The following is a 21499-nucleotide window of genomic DNA, read 5'->3' as shown; positions in this document are numbered from 1 at the left end:
TCTACAGCCTCTTGGGCAGGCAGAGCCACTACCAACAAAAGAATGGTTGAATTCAACGCTGATGGAGAAAAAGCGTGCAACACTGTTGATGAAGCTGTAGCAGGCGCTGACAGCTCTGAGGTTGTCTGTTAGAAATGCTACTTCAGACGAATACACACAGACAGCTGTGATGGTGTAAAGTGCAACCGAAGAGAGTGCCAAGGCTGCTTTTTGAAAAACAGACAGGATTTTTGGTCAGAAGCAGGGACAAATAACTAGACCATAATGCACAATTTTCTATGACAGTGGAGCAGAGCATAAACAACATAACTCATAACGCCATGTTCCCCTTCACAGACAAAGTCAAGACCTCGATCCAAGAGTCCTCCAGAACCAAAGAAAAAAGAGACAACAGTATTCCAATATATGGACTGTAAAGACCAATGGTACGTGAACACAACCCCTTAAAATACACATGTCTAATCACAAATTATCTGTACACCGATACTGAATCAGTACCATTACATTTTACAGGTGATGCCCTACAACCTAATTACAGCCCTGATGAAGACCGCACAACAAAAGTTGACCTAGTCCTAACGATAAGACGGTCGAAACGCGTTGGCAGGCATTATTCAGTGGATTGGAGACCTTTATGCTCGATAACCATATTTATATATATTTAAAAAAAAGACTTACTCTTTGAAGAGCATAATTGCGGACAGTAACTTTCTCCTACACTATCTGGGACTATCGATTCAATCTAAAATCTGAGGGACACATATTCCTACCCCAGATCTAGCATTTGTTAAAGTACAGTAGGATGATTAGAAATGACTAGAATGCACTAACCAAATGAAGTGTACAGTTTAACCTTTTTGATCGTATTGTGAATGTATATATGTTTTTGTGTAGAGTCATACGTTTTTGTGATATAAACACGTCTTGTTGTGTTGTGGTAATAACCCTATATAATTTTTTTGTGTAGAAAAGGAGAGCCATTTGAACAAAATGCAGATACCAATGTATAAAAATATAAAGCAAATTGAATGAACAATAACGCAGAGTCAATAAAAGGGACTTCTGTGAAAAGATTGAATTTTCATTTATGGTGTCAGAGGTACTAGTGTGGTTAAATATAGCCTAGATTTATGCCACCTTAACAGGGGAGGACTGTGCCAATGCCATTCTTCCTTGTTATTTTACTGTGGATGGCCAGTTGACTATGCTTTAACAGCAGGCTCAGTGGGCCTTTCGGCCACATATAAATTGGTTTTGTAGTCTTCTCCATAAAGGCCATGAGCTCCAACATCTTTTTTCTTCTTTTATGGTGCAGGACTGGCAAAATGAATAAGTAACCTTCAGTAATGCTCCTTCTCATGAATACTCTAACCACAGATTCCTCTGCTTTCAGGTGGCAGTTGGCGCAGTGATAAAATTAAGCTGCATTAACTTATGAATCCAGATGCTCCATAATACGGAGGTTCCAGCAGTTTATTATTTTCATGTTAATGATCATGTTTCTCAGAGCTGTCAGTCTCACCTATATCATGAGGGTGACTTTTATCCACTCTTGTTCTACAAACATCACCAAACAAGTAAAATGCAAGGTATACCTGCCATGCCACAACTGAACTTTCCATTGGTGTTCAGAGACTTGTTATTGCAAACAGTTACATGATGGCCATCACAGAGGCGTTTACACTCAAAATGCAATCTAAAATGTAAACAAAAGTCAGTATGTTTCACAGAGGAGACAATGGCTTTTCTAATGTTTGTTCTAAATAAAACAATGTCTAAATGCTTGTTATATGGGAGCAGTATCTACAACCAGTAGTCACTGTTATCTATGGCTGAAAGAATATTAAGAAATCACTCCAAGTACAGATTGTGGAAAAAGGAGTGTCTACAATGAAGACAAACATGGATGATGAGCATGAGATGTGCAATGACTGCATGTGTGCCAGGATCCAAGGACTCAACATTGGTGGCGTTTTTTTAAAAGAAGATCTTCGAAGGACAGGCGCCAACATTTGGCTCGGACTGTACCCAAGTAAGAAAAACCTGTTTTTTAGATACTTCTAACTGCAGATCCTTCAAATTTATAATACTCTCAAAGAGCCAGACTGGATCCAGAAACATTTTAGCAATGCTTCTGCGAGCTGCTAGGTGATGGAGCAGTGCTGCATAGAAGCGCTACCCATGTCAGCTGACGCCAGTGCCTTTCTTCCTGCATCATATTACGCCTATGCTCACAGTTTCTTCAGATGTTTTTGCAACAAATATTCTCAATGAACATCTACAGTCTGCAATGATCACAAACATCCAAAGAGACGTGTTTGGATGCTGCAAATTATAATAAATTACCTATGTGCACATAGCTAATTTAGTACCAGAGTTTCTGAACTTAAAAACAAACCAATGCAATCACATATGTCCTAAAAAAGCAGTCAACATGCACAAGGAAAATAACTTATTTTTTGGTGATAAAAATGATAATTGTCACTATATCTAAGACGGGAATGCTTGCAATTTGTGGTTGTGACAATTGGTTTAGTATTGCACAATATCTAAAAAGCATGGTTGCCAGTGAACCCTTAAAGTCCTTACTTCTCCACCTCTTCGCCAACAAAAAGGAGTACAATTTTAAAGGAAACAAAAACAGAAGTATGCCAGCAACAGTAGCTTACCCACAGATGTAGCACTGTCTCAGCAATGCACAATGACATTTCAGATGCTGACGGCTGCCAGAAATCGTTAGACACTGGACAGAAGCCCTTCATGCTCATACATAGAAAGTAAAAGGCAGGTCATGTTTTAAGGTTATGCACTGCTGCCCTCATAACCCACTCACTTCTGCTATCAACTCACACTGCAAATTTCATTTGTGGTGAAACAAGAGGCTTTTAAGTGAAAAAGTCTCCAAAGAGCAGCAAGTAAACAGTTTCTCTCGAGGGAAAATGTCACTTGAGTGAGGGAGGAAAACAAAGAGTTGCATGGGACTGTATTGTTAGACCTTGTAGTGGTGCATGGCAGTCTGTGGGCACCACATTCCTGAGTGACTGAAGCTGCTATCCAAAAACAACACATTTCAGGAAGGTAGAATAGAACTGAAGCTTGTAGGGCTTCTTCTAGTCTGCCAAAAAGCAGAAAACTAATTTTTCTATGGCATTTTGGTACCAGCAAAGCCTTACTGCTATTGAGCAGAGGAGCACTGCTGCTCTGAAAACCTCTTGGATATGGCACAGCTGCGCACCCTAGTGCACACAAGGCATCTTAGAATTGTCAAAACCATTAAAAAGTCTTAAGATGGCCACAGCCAATAACGTGGTATGCAGTTAATACTTGCATAGTTGACTGAGGGTCCAAGAGGACACCTCAAGGGTTGGATAAGGTTGAGAGGGGAAAAGAGAGAGCAAGAGACTTAAAGTAGTCACTTGTTCTGAAAAGCAAGCTTGGATGTCAGCAGTGGAATGATACATCATCAAGTCAATAGATGTTGTGAGACCGAAGTGATCCTGGGAAGGACAAAAACAAGAATTGGGAGAAAAGGTAACAAAGCCAACCACTAAAGAGCAAAGTCTGACCTCAAGCACACTCTACGTATACGTAATGTTTTGGGAATAATAAGTGCTCAACAGACAGCTAATGCGGTCTACAACTGAGACGCAAAACTGCACCAGTAGCCGATAGAAAGTTGTCTGAAATTACTCAAACACAGATCCTCCTGAGGATTTGCTCACAGTATATGTGTTGTTGGATATGGGACAGTTGTAGCATCAGTGTGAGCATTGTACTGAGTACCTCTAACCTCACTGGCCTGAGTTAAAATCACATAATGATATGGACAGGCTGCATATTGTGTACGGCTTGTTTCAATTTTATTAAGTGCATAAGTATGCACTGCTTGAGGATGCCAATCCTGACCATGGAGGACTAACTCAAGCATATGCATCTATTAAAGACTGAATGCTGTGAAAGACCAGAGTAAAATGTCAGGTGCAATTGCAATTTAAGAATTCCATACGTTTACCGTTTTCATTGGTATTCACTGTTCAGCTGCATGGATTTCAACTCATAAGACCTACAATTTACTTCAATACTGAAAAATGCTTACACGAGTTCTTTTAGGATCTGGTGCGTGGCTGGTGTTGTGATTCTGCATGCCTCACTATTGGTTGCCTTCCATTTGTTGGGTGGTGTTAACAATTACTTCTGACTGATGAGCTCTTGTGACTGAAACTCTTTGAATTTCTTTTATGGTAAAAGGGGTTTTACATTACCTTACACTGGTTTCCTAAAGTTTTAATAAATACATATGGTAAGTATGTATACGGATTCTGGCTTACATTCTGGTTCTTCAGGGGCTTATTTTCAATTAAAATACCAGTATTGCAATACTCTGACCCAGAGTAATGAAAGTCATATTCCACACAGATTTGCTTCTGCCATTTTCACTGCTAGGGAGGACACCGCCACTTCCAAAAAACTCCAGATGTCTGCTGATGAGGATATGGTCAAGTCTACTCACCTTGTGATTCGTACTGGTTCATATGCAGTTTGACATTCCCTCAGTCTATGCATTCTGCTCTGGTATAGGACAGTAAGTGTTACTTCAGCAGTCTATCAAGCTGTATCCAATCATTTAAAAAGACTTTCATCTCAACACAAAATACAGAAGCTAATTTGTGGTAGTAAGTAGAGGTGAGTGTCAGTGTTTCCAATTTCTGCTATTTGTACTGAGTCTCCCCATTACCAAACAAACTTCGACAAAAAGTACCTGTTGGAGGAGAGTGGAAAATGTTTGTCCACTGTACCCATTCAGACCCCGAAATCCCAGGTACTGACCCCGGCCGTAGACCTTTTGTCAGTCCCAGTCAGTGTAACTCTATACAGTGACCTCGGCCGAGCGGTCTTCCCCTTCATAGTTACCTATGCGATGGAAGACGCTACCACGAATCCTTGGTGAATAAATGAAGATTTTGAGTTCTGTCCCTTCCCGCTTTCTGTTCAACTCTGATACAGCCCATAGTATAAGTCACAATCAAACCATCATTAGTTTCTTGGGTATGGAAAACACCATCCTGATCTCAAGGATTCTGCTTCTGAGTTGCCCTTGATCATTTTGCACTGCAGATCTTAGTCATTTAATTGCCAGTTATGTGCATTGCAGGCTTCAGTTTTCTCAGCTTTCCCAAGCACAGTGGCAGTCTTGAGTCCAATACCTATTCAATACCTATTCTCAGATTTTCCAACCTCACTGGCAAGAATTGTGCAGCCTCCTTTCCTTTAGGTTCCACTTCTCTATGTGAAGAAGTGGCACACATTAAGTTGTGCATTTCTGAGTGCAGCTACAAGCACAGTTTTGCTGCTTACTCCAGGGCGCTGGATGCTGTGCTCTGTTTTTTTTTTAATGTCCTGTCCGGGTTCTTTTATAAGCTGTCTAAGAAGCAAAGGTCCAACTTGGCAATCCATCAAAATATTCCACTGGCACCCACAAGACTCCTGCTTTGATACAATGGATCCGATTTCAGCGTTATCTGAATACTAACATTAAGAGGAAAGACATTCATGCCACAGGCTTCTCAAAGCAAAAGACAAATGCAGTTCTTAAATCAGGGGTTTATGAACAAATGGCTACTTGTATTCCTAGTTCGGCATTTTAGGAGTCTTAAATCAAACTTTGGAATGAATTTCCCACTGAATGCTGTGACTCAGAACGTTTTATCTCCAAATAGCACATAAGCATTATCCAGAGTCTAACAAATGTGGATTAAACCAAAATTCGTAGCACTGTTTAAATGGGAACATACAGTCTGAAAGGCTTTAACAATAGAAGAGTTCAAAAAAGCACCCTATCCCTTTAGGACATCCCGAATGATGCTTAGAACTGGCAGGTGCCTCTCAGAGTAAGTCCTTTTTAGGTCTCGGCCTGCGTAGGCTGTGCTTGCGCAGTCTCGCTCCGAGACTTTATGTCTTTGAGAGTGGGGCTTGAACCCGTTCCTCTTCTCCATTGGCTGGCTTCCTAAACTGAGGCCAGCCATTGGAGGAGAGGGGCGTCTGTCCGTTCAAGCCCCTTTTTTTTGGGATTAGGAGGTGTGTTTTTTCGTTTCTTTCGGTTATCTTTCTCTCCTCTTCCCATTGGCTGGAATTTTACATTCCAGCCAATCGGAAGAGGAGAGAACGAAACACGCCCCTCAATCCCGAAAATGATGGTGGTTTCTCCGAGGTATTACTGCTTCGCCTCGGAGAAACATGGTGGTGCTTTTTGGTTTCCCGCTCGCCTCTCCGCCACTGCTGTCCACCCCTGAGCATATCCGATTCTCCTGACTAACGTGGTGTCCGACGGAGCCTGACCGCCGCTGTTGTGTGCCTGACCGGCTACTAATAGCTGTTGGTGTTGCCGGAGGTCCGGAAGTGGAGGAGGGTCGTGAAAGTAGCTGCAAGCATGGCTGCCGAGGCTAGGGCAACATGTTGGCCTGAGCCGCCCTCTGGGAGGTGTTGGAGGAGCGGACCTGCTGCTGCGGTCTGAGAGACAGGCCTACTCCTGGGAAAGGATCTCTAGGGACCAGAGTAGAGTGGGCGCTTTGGTTCCTGGACGGGGGCTGAGACTAGCAGGCAGTGTACCCGGAGGGCCGCTCTGTGGAGAGTGCGCTGAAAGGGAGGCGAGGCCCTACTGAGGGTGCTGGGAGGCGCCGGGTCAGCGTTGTGCCACGGCGGAGAGACGGATTGCAGGAGAGCGGTATCCATGCCAAGGTGCCCGCCAGCTGGAGTTGAGAGGCTGCGGCCTGAATTCACCGCCCCGCGGCAGGGATGGGTGATGTGTGGGGCAGGTCCTGGAAGTGCAGTAAGCTCTAGCGCAGGGCGCCTAGAAGCGGGGCTGGTGCAGGCGCTGCAGAGGCCGCACGAGGGCCCGTGAGCCGCGGGCTGTGCTGGGCGCATCACTTGTAATTCCTCCATGTGTCGCTCGTGTCTGTAGTATTAAGTGTTAGTTTTGTTTCTCACTACTATGGCTCCAGTTCCTCTGTAGTTTTTATCCGCGTCCTACTCTCCCCCCCTCCCCCTCCACCACTTCCCCTGGTCCCCCCTCTCCCCCACCCCCCCACGCCGGGATCGGTCCAGGATCCACCTGCTGGTCGGGATCGCAGTAATCCTCCTAAACCGAGATTACCTGTAAAGTGATTATGGAGCCGGAAGCAGCACCGCGCCTGGAAACAATCACTAAGCACCAGACGCCTCGGAGCGTCTATGCCCCCCCCCACCCCCACCCCAGGGAGGGCCCATGGAAAGGCCTGCAGAAGAGGTGGCCTTGGGCGAGCCCCCCTCCCCCCCCCCCCGAGAGCCACAGCTGCACCTGGTACCGCCAGGAGTGGCCTCTGCCCCACTCCCAGCAGAAGGATAATCTGCCGCCCTGGGGGCGGGGGGCAGACCCATTACCCCCGGAGTCTGCGGGCATTAGCCCACTTCTTTGGGGGGGCGGGGGGGGGTGCAGTTTGTGCAGCAGTCTGTGGGCCCCCACCCTCTCCTGCGGCCGCAGGGCCTAGAGTTCGTCTCATCTTTGCCGAATCGACAGGCGGGGGCCCTGGCTTCGCACAAAAAGCCTGTGGGGTCCGTGGGGGACTCCATCGGGGCGAAGCAAGACAAGTGGAAACTAGAATATGGATAAAAGTGGCTTTGAAAAGATTGAATTAATTTGGGCTCAACATTTTTAGGGCGTTCTTGTAAGACATGATTGGCTGGGTACCTCCAGCCTCGAGGGGGGATTGGGGGCTCGGTGTGCTTTGTCTCTGTGGGGGGGACCGGTAAAGCACATTACATATTACATTTGATAGACGCCCTCAGTCTAGAAGCATAAAGTGTCCCAGAGTGCAGTGCGTTCCTGGCATGAGTGCCTCGGGCCTCTCCAGAGCGAAGGCCCTGCATCCAAGGAAAGCCCACCCCCCTTTAGTTCCCTTAATGCAGACGCTTGCTTTAACCCAATGAGCTGACCAGAGCAAGGCTAGCAAACACCTTGTTTTTCACATAGATTGTACATGAAGTAAGCATGAACCAGAGACACATGTTGTGCCCATAGAGGCCACTATGGCGAACTCTGCACAGTGGGGGTAGGTGCCCGTTGCAGATGTCATTACACCTCAGTAGTGTTCCTGGAAACATGTGCCTGCGCCTAGAAGCGGGGCTGATGCAGGCGCCGCAGAGGCAGCACGAGGGCCAGTGAGCCGCGGGCTGTGCTCGGAGCCTCACTTGTAATTCCTCCGTGTGTCGCTCTTGTCTGTAGTATTAAGTGTTAGTTTTGTTTCTCGCTTCTCTGGCTCCAGTTCCTCTGTAATTTTATCTGCGCCCTCCTTTCCTCCACCCCCGGATCGGTCCAGGATCCGCCTGCGGGTCGGGATCGCAGTAATCCTAAACCGAGATTACCTGTAAAGTGATTATGGAGCCGTGAGCAGCACCGCGCCTGGAAACCATCATTAAGTACCAGATGCCGGGGAGCCTCGGAGCCCCCCCTCTGCCCCCCCACCCCAGGGAGGGCCCATGGAAAGGCCTGCAGAGGAGGCGGCCCTGGGTGAGTCCCCTCCTCCCCCCGAGAGTCGCAGCTGCACCCGGTACCGCCAGGAGTGTTCTATGCCCCACTCCCAGCAGAAGGATGACCCACCGTCCGGGGGGCTGGGGGGGGCAGACCCATTACCCCGGGGTCTGCGGGCATTAGCCCACTTTTTTTGGGGGGGGGGGGGGGTATTCAGTTTGTGCAGCAGTCTGTGGGCCCCCACCCTCTCCTGTGGCCGCAGGGCCTAGAGTTCGTCTCATATTTGCGGAATCCACGGGCGAGGACCCCAGCCTGGCACTGAAAAGCCTATGGGGTCTGTGGGGTGCTCCATCGGGGCTGTAGCAAGACAAGTGGAAACCAGCATATGGATAAAAGTGGCTTTGAAAAGATTGGATTAATTTGGGGTCAACATTTTTAGGGCGTTCTTGTAAGACGTGACCAGCTGGGTACCTCCAGCCTCGAGGGGGGCGTGGGGGCTCGGTGTGCTTTGTCTCTATGGGGGGGGGGGGGGGGGGGGGACTGCAGAAGCACTTTACATATTACATTTGATAGATGCCCTCCGGCTAGAAGCATAAAGTGTCCCAGAGTGCAGTGCGTTCCTGGCATGAGTGCCCCGGGCCTCTCCAGAGCGAAGGCCCTGCATCCAAGGAAAGACCAGCCCTCCTTTAGCTCCTTTAATGCAGACGCTTGCCTTAACCCAATGAGTTGACCAGAGCAAGGCTGGCAAACACCTTGTTTTTCACATAGATTGTACATGAAGTAAGCATGAACCAGAGACACATGTTGTGCCCACAGAGGCCACTATGGGGAATTCTGCACGGTGGGGGTAGGTGCCCGCTGCAGAGGTCATTACATCCCAGTAGTGTTTCTGGAAACATGTGCCTGGGACAGCCTTCCATCCACACTACAGAAAATGGGAAAAACCCAAAAGTCGGTCGAGACCCACGTGTTGCTTCATGTGACTTCACTACAACTTTATTATTCTGAATGGGCCGTAGATAAACACAGATGTATGGGGCACTGTTTTTATGAGGCATTGCTCGTGATTTGCAATGAGGTAGGAATGCTGCAGTGGTCAGCAGTCATCTGAATGGGTTGTTAGTGTGCTTCCGTCTGATTACTCACACCAGGGGGTTTGCAACTGTGTAAGTGTAGTTTGCATTTACACTGTCTCCGGCGAGAAATATGCATAGTGAACACACCCTTCGCCGAGCCAAGGTTTGGAAAGCTCATCAGCAGCCTACGGTTGCTTTTCTGGGCCTGGTGTTATTTTATTTTTATTTTGCAAAGAGCAGGTTTTGAAAAAAATGTTGTACCCCCTGTAACTTTAGAATGCATAATTAGCAGAGAGGGAGAACATATTTGTCTTTTGTGGATTAGTTTTGCACCATAGTGCAGACACCAGGAGTCTTTGAGCCGCTTCAGCAGCTCCAGTGCCAGAACACAACAAAGAAAATAGACATTACATAATGGAAGAGCTTCACTGAGCAGTAAATAGACTGCTGCCTCAGGCCTGCCTGCTCAGCTATTATCAGATTAAGAGGGCATGCATGGGTGGTATTTCAGCAAAACACTATTGGTTATGTTAGACATTATTTTTTAATATGCACATCCTTAAAAAAAACAAGGTGGCATCTTGGCACTAAAGCTTAAAAGTAACTGCCCATGACCATCCATGTCAGGGCAAATGTGTTAGCCGGCGTTAAATTAGGGACATCTGGAGATGGGAGGGTAAAGGGTAGAAGCAGCTTCTTTTTTAAGTGTGGATACTTCTTCAGTAACAGATTGCATAGTGTAGGGAGCACCACAGGGTTCTAGTTGCAGCTGGAGGACCGTTTTGCAGAAATCAACTTGGAACAATCTGAATATCAAGATTGAAATACATTGTTAGAAACTAATAGTGGGAAACATTGAGTTCCAAAAGTAAATTACTCTATTCAGTTGTTGGCCAGGTGTGGTGGCACGCGTCCCTGCCGCCGGGGACAGCTGGGCTAGAGGGTTTCTCAGCTGCATGGTTTGAGTCCCCATGGCCAATGATGAGGTCATCATAGAATCTATGCAGCTGTCATTTAAATTGAAAGCGTTAAGTTCTAAAAGGCTCTCATTTTTATAAAATAATGTTTTGTTTTTGGAGCTCTTTTCTCTTACTGTTCACTGCAGCCCCTCCCATGGAATTGCTGCTGCAGACGTGTGCCGCCACGTGAGCACCAGCTCTGCTTCAGGTATTCCTTCTGAAAAAGTGGGTGCCCTCCTCTACCCAGCCTCTAAATCTTTGTTTTCCCAACATTACTTGGATGATAGAGGGGACCCCATCTAGATCCCCTTCAGCACCTACATTTGATAGCAACGCTTGCGGTTTTGAAACGCAAAGCAGCCCCATTCCCAAGTACTCCTTGATTTTTGCCATTACCAGGCATTTACTCCTAATATAAGTACTATACTTTTAAAATCTACACCACTTCCACCACACCCACCCACCCCCAACACCACATCCACCACCTCTACTACAGCCACCCACCACGACCACATCCACCACACCCACCCACCCCCACCACATCCACCCACACCACATCCACCACCACCACAACCATATCCACCACAACCATATCATCCAGATCCACCTCCACCACCACTTCCACCACTTATATATGTGTGTGTGTGTGTGTGGCTCTCTGTGTGTGTGTGTGTAGGTGCAAATGCAATAGGTCGCGCATTTGCGAGAGATTAAGCTATTGGCATTGTAAATGACAATGCCATTTATTTATCTGTTTTCAAAACCAACACATAAAAAAAATTCATTTACAATGCCAATAGCTCAAACTTTTGCAAAGGGGAGAACGTTGCATTGTAAATGCTTGTTAAAAGATATAGTAAGTTGAGGCACATTCTTTTCTATGTTCCTTATTGCAGAGATGGCCCAAGCTGGGGCGCCAGGAGAGGTGTTTACGACTTCAGTGAATATTCCTATAATGCTGTGCTAGGACTACACATAACTTATTAGTTCTACGGCATGGTAAGGTCTTAACTGATAGTCAAAACGTTTGAACAGAATAGCAAGCATATTTCTCTGGTCTCCTGGTTCTCTGCAAAAAAAGGAAAAGACACAGTAACTCAGAGTGACAATAACCTTTCAAGGGAAGAGTGAATCAGAAAGGTTTTTCAAGGTGATTTGACCTACACTAGAGGCAGCTATGGTGTTAGAATCAACAACAGTTTTCAGTAAAAATTTAAACAAATTTCCAAGAGGTTGCCTGGCATACACTGGAATGTTTCTCAACCATGCCATAGTGGCAGCTGTTTCCCTGCTTTGGTGCGCTGCCTGGAAGTACAAGTACTGCTTTCTCCAGAAAAGCAGCCAAAGAATAAAGATTATAAACTTCATCAGACCTCCACACAGTCAGCAGAGGCGTCCCCCAGGGATCAGTTCTATCACCTCAACTGTTCAACATCTACATGTAACCCCTCCCAACCATACTCAAAAAAGTCATACATCCCCTTCCACCTATACGCGGACGACACCCAGATCTACCTTGAAACTTCCTCCATTGATGATATTCACAGACTCAATGACACTCTAAGAGTTGTCCAACACTGGCTAGCACAAAACCACCTGAAACTCAATTAAGACAAAACAGAAATCCTCCTCATCTCTAACAAAGAGGAGAATCCCCAAATCACAGAATGGTTAAATTCAATCGACACCCCTAAAGGACAATCTCACCCTGGAGGATTCCGCAAAATCGCTCGGAATCACCCTTGACCCCAAACTTGACATGACCAAACACATTAAGAACACCACCAAGAGCGCCTTCCTTAACCTGAAGCTTTATAGCAAAATTAAGCCCTTCATCCTGCCTAACGACATCAAACTAGCCACTTAATCCCTGGTGCTGTCAAGACTAGACTACAGGAATGCTTCCCTCAAAGGTACAGCAAAATCCCACCTAGCCTCCCTCAGATCTACGCTCAACGCAGCAGCCAGAATGGTCTCTGGAGTGAAGAAGTTTGATCACATCTCGCCCGCACTCAGTGAGCTAAAATGGCTCCCAATTGAAATAAATGCCAAATTCAGAAAGGCCTGCCTCACGCAAAAAGGCCTTCATACAGGGAAGCCAGCCTCCCTGGCTGCCAAACTCAAGAAGGCTGGTCAGACAAGAAGCCTCAGAAGCTCCAACACTCTACTCCTCATCCCGCCGAAAATCCGCAAACAAAAAAACGCTTCAAGATCCTTCTCTGGAAATGCCCCCAAAATCTGGAACTCCATCCATATTCATATCAGGACTACCCCTTCCTTTCTACAATTCAAAAGACAACTTAAAGACCACTTCCTTAACCGGTCTTTCCTGAATGGATAGTCGTTGCCGAAAAGCCTAAGCCTGCACTTTTGCAGGACATAAACACAACCTCACCAAGACGTATAGCGCTTTCCCTCCTTGCATGTGCTCATTATTGTGACTCTCTGTGTTTTCCTTTCCTGTAATGTTATTCAACAAACAGGTCTTCCTATTACGCCTTGAATCAATGTGTTTACGATCGCCTTAATATGTTAACTTAACCCATGTTATTAAACGCTCCGATACCTTCGGGTCTGGCTAGCGCTATACAAAACTCTACAATAAATAAATATTAAAAAGCTGGTTTCTTTTCCTTAGTATTTTCATCTCGTCTAGGTAAAAAAGCAAACGCCTTCTGATGTTCAGGGAATGTTCTGCTGTAGTCACTGGATTACAGAATACCGGCAGAATGATTAACTCGTTAATAATAAACTCCTACATCTTAGGTAACGAGAAAGGCAAAGTCAATGGTTTGAAAAAGATTTTAAAAGTCTACAGTGGTGATAAAAAGAAAAAACAATTACTTTCAGCATACAAAGCATTTAAGAGATAAAGAAAAAATAACGTGATGATTACGTGTACTTTTGAGATAAGACTATTGTGCATTACAATAGAGTGACTCCATGGGAGGTCACATGATACACCAACTGCCAATTGCATGAGGTTTTTCAGAAATACTCCCTGTAAGAAGCCAAAGGTCACTCTACCTTGATTCTGAAGGATTGTTAATATTAGGTTTTGCAAATCTAAGAAAGAGACACGTTCTTGTGATAACCCAAAAGGAGTAGAAAACCACGTATGGTTCAGAAGCTGAAAGGGCCTGTCTGCTGGGTGATAGCAGAGGTGATAGCAACTAAAAACGCAATGTCTGTGGCCAGTTTATTAAAAGGGAATAGCTCACAGAACCTAGTTTATATGCTGGAATATGAAGCAGCAGCACTCTGAGACATGAAAAAACTATATATTTATGGAAGACCTCAGTCATTAAATATTTAATTACAAATATTGTCTAAAATCCATTTGTGGTTTACATTGTAAAGCCTGCTTATAGTGGCGGTTTGTAGATTTTGTTCTCCTGGCAATTGAACTAATATTCACAAACCACTGGCTGGAAGCCACTCTTGAGACGATTTGGAAAAGGGGGTGGTGATGGACAGTTTCTGAATGATGCAGAATACTCTTACCCAGTCAAGAGAAATCAGGGCTAGATCCATCACCGTTTTTTAGCTCACTGCACCATCCCAGCTCAGAACCTGGCTACATGCAAATTAGTCTGTTCCTGTCCCAGTGCATGATGGGAACAGGGCAAACCAAACTACCAAGCCAATTCTTATACTGGGAAGGAAACAAGCTTCCGGTGACCAGTTTCTGGCATTTCAGCCTTCGTCGGCCCGGCATGCTTGAATCCTGATGGTGCAATGAGCAAGGGACTCACGTCTGAGTATACCCTCAAAATCGATTTGGAAAAGGGGATGGTGATGGACAAAACGGTGATGGATCAAGCCCTGATCTCTTGACTGGGTAGGAGTATTCTGCATCATTCAGAAACTCTGTTCATCACCACCCCCTTTTCCAAAATCGATTTTGTCCACATTAAGTGTGGGAGGGTATACTCAGACGTGAGTCCCTTGCTCATTGCACCATCAGGATTCAAGCAAGCCGGGCCGACGACGGCTGAAATGCCAGAAACCGGTCCCCGGAAGCTTGTCTCCTTCCCAGTATAAGAATTGGCTTGGTAGTTTGGTTTGCCCTGTTCCCATCATGCACTGGGACAGGAACAGACTAATTTGCATGTAGCCAGGTTCTGAGCTGGGATGGTGCAGTGAGCTAAAAAAACGGTGATGGATCAAGCCCTGATCTCTTGACTGGGTAGGAGTATTCTGCATCATTCAGAAACTCTGTTCATCACCACCCCCTTTTCCAAAAGCCACTCTTGAGACTCCAGGGTAGGATTGTGGAACCAGTAATTCTTTATTTGTATTGTTAGTCCATGGTCGTATTATCTGCCTGAATCAAAATACTGTCAATTGTCAGAGCTGCAAGGAAAGCCTTGATTGCCGGAAGGGCCGTTCTGAGTTGTAGGAAACTGATGTGATGCTGTGTGACCAGAGTCCTTAGACTGACAGACTGCCTAAATGGAGTGACCAGCTCTAAGTGATGGGTTCATCACTATTGTTAAGACAGGCAGCTTGTGTATTAAAGGGGCTAAAAAGGTTCTTTTGCTCACCACCAAGATGGAGACTGTTTCACTGTTATGGATAAATGGAGCTTGTGCTTCCCAGATGTCTTGCTTTTGGGAAAATAAAGATGCAAGAGGCCATGGAGTCAAGTCGAGCTGAAATATGACAAGCTGTAGGTTTCCTTGAGTGCATGAGAAGTTAGCATTTAGTCCAAACTGATGTCACTTTCTTCTTCCAAAAAAGTTTTCCTTGAGTTGGGTCTATTGTTGCCCCTAGGAAAACAAAAAAAGTGATCGGTTTAATGTGTGAATTAATCTTAGCCATTGAAATTTAGTCGGAGAACAACATCCTGGACGCGTCCCAATTCGGATTTCACAGCAACCGCAACACCGCCCTCATCGTCGCCACAGACGACATCAGGACCCTGCTGGATGCCCTCATCCTCCTGGACCTCTCGGCCGCCTTCGACACAGTCTGCCAGCACACCCTACGCATACGCTTCCACGACACAGGGATCCGCGACAAAGCCCTGGAATGGCCCGCCTCCTTCCTCACCGGCAGAGCTCAGAGTCCGCCTCCCCTCATTCCGATCGGAAGCCACCAAGATCACCTGCGGCGTACCCAAAGGATCATCCCTCAGCCTGACCCTTTTTAACATTTACATGGCACCTCTTGCCAAATTCGTCTGAACGCACAACCCCAACATCATCTCATACGCCGACGACAACCAGCTGATCCTTTCCCTCACCAAGGACCCCACCACCGCCAAATCCAACCTCCACGAAAGAATGAAGGCCGTCGCAGAATGGATGAAGAACAGTCGCCTGAAACTGAACTCTGACAAGACAGAGGTTCTCATCCTCAGCTCCACCCCCTCCGCCTGGGACGACTCCTGGTGGCCGGCCACGCTGGGAGATGCACCGACACCTACCAACCATGCACGCAACCTGGGGTTCATCCTGGGCTCAACACTATCTATGACCCAGCAAGTCAACACCATCTCCTACTGCTTCAACACCCTCTGCATGTTTCGCAAGATCTACAGATGGATCCCCACCGGAACCAGAGGGACGGTCACCCAAGCCCTTGTCAGCAGCAGGCTGGACTACAGCAACGCCCTCTATGAGGGAACCAGGCCAAACTCCAGAGAAGGCTCCAACGCATACAGAAGGCCTCCTCACGCTTTATCCGTGAAATCCCACGCCACAGCCACATCACTGACCACCTGTTACACCTGCACAGGCTCCCCTCCAACTAGAGGATCACCTTCAAGCTCCTTACCTATGCTCACAAAGCACTCCACAACACCAGACCGACAAACCTCAACAAACGACTCACCTTCTACATCCCGAACCGCCAGCTTCGCTCCGCTGACCTCGCCCTCGTTCCACGCATCCACCGAACGACCACCTGAGGCAGATCATTCTCCCACCTCGCTGCCGAGACATAGAACATCCTCCCCATCCACTTGCGACAGACCCAGGACCTGCTGACCTTCAGGAGACTTCTCAAGACATGATTGTTCGAACAGTAGCAGCACCTCCATGCCCCCTCAGCGCCTTGAGACCCTGACGGGTGAGTAGTGCGCTCTACAAATGTATGATTGATTGATCGATTGATTGACCGCCAATGTCTGAGATGATTTCAAGCATTCAATCCATCATTTTGCTGTTTGTTCTTGTTGCTCCTAGACATGGCACAACTTAAACTTTCATAAGTCAGTTGAGTCCAGTTAATCTGGTTGCCCAGCTGATGTAAAAGGGAGATGTGAAGATCTTGTCTTACTTCCTCTGAACTGTGCTCGTCGTCCAAGTACAGGTATATTAAGATCTTGGGCTATGAAGATGTGCTGCTCTTACTTACCTACATGCATTTGGAGAAGGTCCAACGAATGATAATGGCACTGCCCTACCACTGCAGGTACGTAGTCTGCTTCTTTGCTCCTGGAACATGGAGTTCTGTCCTCCAAGTTCCCTGCACACATCAAGTCTCCTTTTCGGACAAGACGGGAAATTTTATGTAGAATTAACAATAAAAATCCACAGACGGGACAGGATTTAAGAATGTGAATCTATGAAAGTTCCAATACTGGAGTAATAATGTTGATACTTAACCATGAACCACAGTCTTTTGCTCTTCCCTGGAACTCCCTCAAGCCTCCTAACTTACAAAAGTACTGCAGACCCCATAGCAGCGCAGCAGAAACAAGCATTTACAATGCAATGGTCTCGGCATTATTAAAGGTAGAGCTATTGGCATTGCTCATGACTTTTTTTTTAAATCATAAACAAATGGCATTGTCATTTACAATGCCAATAGCTTAATCGCTCGCAAATGCATGACCTATTGCCTTTACACCCACACAGAGCCACACATATACAGAGCCACCCACACAGAGCCACCCAGAGTCATTATCACAGAGCCACCCACACACAAACAGAGCCACCCACATATAGAGCCACCTACAAAAAAAGCTATCCACACATAGAGCCACCTACAAAAAATAAATGGCATTGTCATTTACATTGCCAATAGCTTAATCGTTAAATAAATGGCATTGTCATTTACAATGCCAATAGCGTAATCGCTCGCAAATGCAGGACCTATTGCATTTACACCCACACAGAGCCACACACACAAAGCCACCCACACACACATACAGAGCCGCACACACAGAGCCTCCACACACACCCAACGCCCCCCCACACACACCCAACGCCCCACACACACAACCAACGCCCCACACACACAACCAACGCCCCACACACACACCCAGAGCCCACCACACACACACCCAGAGACCACCACACACACACCCAGAGCCCCACACACACACCCAGAGCCCCACACACACACCCACACACCCAGAGCCACACACACACCCACACACCAAGAGCCACACACACACCCACACACCCAGAGACACACACACCCACACACCCAGAGACACACACCCACACCCAGAGACACACACCCAGAGCCACACACACCGACCCAGAGACCACCACACACACCCAGAGACCCCCCACACACACACCCAGAGCCCCACACACACACACCCAGAGCCCCACACACACACACCCAGAGCCCCCCGCACACACCCAGAGCCCCCCGCACACACCCAGAGCCCCCCGCACACACCCAGAGCCCACACACACACACCCAGAGCCCACACACACACACCCAGAGCCCACACACACACACACCCAGAGCCCACACACACACCCAGAGCCCACACACACACCCAGAGCCCACACACACACCCAGAGCCCACACAAACACCCAGAGCCACACACACAGGAGAGCAAGCAGAGCGAGGGGGCAGGGGAGCAAGCACAGCCAGTGTGCAGGGGAGCAAGCTCAGCCAGGGGGCAGGGGAGCAAGCACAGCCAGGGGGCAGGAGAGCCAGCACAGCGAACTTAAAGGAAGGCACGGATACACACACTTGATTACAGGTATTATCATTCTTTTAGCACAAAAAAGGTGGAGGTAAAGGGATCAGAAGGAAAAAGCGAAGGAAGAAGAGAAAAAATGGAGAGAGAGGAGGAGAGCGACAATGGGAGCAGGGAGAGTGGAGGAGGTAGACAAAAGGAGGTGAGAGGGAAAGAGATAATAAAAAGAATGGGTATGGTTGAGATTGGAGGAGAGAGATGGCCAAAAGCAGAAATGGAAGGGAAAATGCTACGTTCTAATCGAAAGAGGCCCACTTCACCTTTCACCCCAATTAGGCAGACAAGAACAGTTTCAAACATGGTAAATAATAAATTAGCAATAGAGCAACATGCAGGCATGCCAGGACACTACAAAACTTCTGTGAATTACAGTGATTTTTGTACCCGACCGGCACCCACTGTGACATCTGCCGATAGTGCGCTCTCTTTTGGAATTACATAATCACACACGCACAGGCTTCATTGCAGCACCCCACGACTCCCACTTACTTCTCAAAGCTGCAGGAGCTCGAGCCACCGCAGCATCACACAGCCTCCTCAGAGAGTCTTCTGGGCCAGGCCTAGACTCGGGTCACATGACTATAGTCATAGTGTCAAGAAGGGCGGTATTTCAGCGCTGGTTTTTAATTTTTAACAGGTCTGCGAATGGCGAGCCCCGCACCTCTTGAAGCCCTGTATAAACTACTACTGCAGCAGCCGTGCTTAGAAGCTTGTTTACACAGTCCCATTAGAAGACTAGCAGCCCTGCTTATGAGCTTGTTTACACAGTCCCGATAGAAGAGTAGCAGCCCTGCTTAGAATTATGTTTACACTGTCCCATTAGAAGAGAAGCAACCCTGCTTAGAATGTACTTTACATCGTCCATTAGAAGAGCAGCAGCCCTGTTTTGAGAAGTGCTTACGTGCGAAAGAGGGAAAGCAAATGCAATGAGAAGTGCGGCTGCTAGTATGCGAGGTCTGCTGAGAAGTGCTCGTGACAGTACACAGATCTGCTGAGAAATGCAGGAGCTAGCATACCAATGAAGCTGAGAAGTGCAGGTACTAGTATGCAAGACCTGCTGAGAAGTGATGGGTCTAGTGCAGCAGATCTGCTTAGAAGTGCAGGTGCGAAGCCTTTGACCGGAAGTGCCGGGCACTGAAAGCTTGGCAGTATCGGCCCTGCCACTCCCCCTCGATGGAATGAAGGGAACTGCGGGGGGTGAGCTGTAAAAGCTTCGCAACAAAAATTGTTTTTGTTCTTTTTTTCCAAGACACAAGTTTGAGCGCAGAGATGGCCAGCAAGGCAACATCTAAAGTTGGAATGGAGAGCAGCTCTCCTTGCAGTTTGCCTTCCTTTGTGGGCTCAGCACAGCTTGCTTTCTGCTGTTCAGCCTGCATCAGGTTGCCCACATCTAGGGGTAAGTTTGGCACTGAGTGATGTCTTCTCCAGAGATGTCTGCGGGTGTAGCTGGGCATCAGTGTTTTAGGTGTGGGCAAGAAAACAGGGAAGACAACAAAGGTCATGTGCATTATTACTAACTGTAAAACAGCCATGGCCCGCTACCACAGAAAAGAGGTTCTAGGTGCACCCTACTAGAGCCACTGGGCACATGGAGTGGCAGCTGGATATTCTGGTTGGCACAACGACTGATGGGCACTGGGTGGGTCATTTATCACCTCTAGCACCACTTTCCGTGAATTCTTCATTGATAAACGATGCAATTTCTGCCCAGTCATGCTTCATATGGGTAGACATCAAACAGGTTGGGCAGAGGGAGATCAGTGCCAAATGCCAGGGCAGAGGAACAGGGAACCAGCATGCCCACATAACCAGGGGTCTATGAGGGGCAACCTCTCACCAGTGACTTCATGGGGCACATACGCCATTACACACACTCACTCTTCATGTTATCTATCCCCAACACGCCTATCCTATCTCACAACACTTTGTTTTTGGTTTTTGCAGTTTTATATAACGCGAACTCGACACGAAATTATTGGAGCGCTTTACACGAGCACCAGTTAAATTACAGAAGGACACATTCAGCTTTTTGGTAGGCACGAGGAGATTAAGTGATTTGCTCAGAATCACAGAATGTTGAGCCGACGCCAAGACCTGAACCTGATTCCCCTGTCACAAAGTACTACAAACACCGAGTACAGGTTCAACAAATACAAATTCAAACTGAAAGTCAGCAAACTAATGACAATGTATTCTGAAGAGACATTGTCTTATTGGTTGTTGGGGCGGGGGGAGGGGGCGGGAAAAGCTGTGCAGCAGAAAATATACAAACAGGGATAGAATCACGCCTGCTTGTGTATGCGATTCCTTATATCGGGGGCTTCAAACAAACGGGCAGAATAGGGGCGCGAGGAGTCTGCTGAGGAGTCGTCGACGCTGTACATGGTGAAAGGAAATGCATACACGTATGTCGGTGTGTGCATAGTTCAGCCCTCCAGGGGCTGGAAATGGGACCCCGGCCTGTCACTCAACATCAACCGCGGCCTCTTTCATACAACATCCGTTAATTCACTGAACACGGTACACGTCTGACGGAGTACAGCCTTTTACCTCCACGCCATCCATGTAGTCACTTAACACCGCAATCCACTCAGACATATACATGTGAGCATGTTCCACCTTTGCAGCGTACTTGAAGTAAACGTTGTGTCAGTGAATACGAATATCTACACTTCCATTAGCCCACACTGCACCATATGCATAAAAACATCTACAGATTACACGCCCTGTGCTGTTTCACACACTACACCTTTATACATTTACACCTAGAATGCTGATACGCACTGCAGCACTTGCACACATAGTACACGCTTAAACACAATGCACCCCCTCTTAGAAGCGCACATACCTCTGTTACTCAACCTGCACCCCTCGCATGTGCAGACCTACAGTGCCCGTGCACACAATATACCCCAGGACAGCTCGATCCCCATTACATAATCGTACCTGCACACTCCTTCACACCTGCACAATCCCTTACACAGTCACACCTATTCCATGCCCACACAC

The 21499-nt window shown here is 47.1% G+C and overlaps 1 protein-coding gene across 2 annotated transcripts in view; it reads right to left on the bottom strand.

The window, feature by feature from the left end:
* Positions 1 to 21499, bottom strand: part of LPCAT4 (lysophosphatidylcholine acyltransferase 4) — a 592186-nt gene that overhangs the window by 84730 nt on the left and 485957 nt on the right. The gene's annotated exons all lie outside the window — the stretch shown is intronic.

Source organism: Lissotriton vulgaris, chromosome 5, assembly GCF_964263255.1.
Source record: "Lissotriton vulgaris chromosome 5, aLisVul1.2, whole genome shotgun sequence".
Lineage (NCBI taxonomy): Eukaryota > Metazoa > Chordata > Amphibia > Caudata > Salamandridae > Lissotriton > Lissotriton vulgaris.
This window is presented reverse-complemented; position numbering and strand designations above follow the sequence as displayed.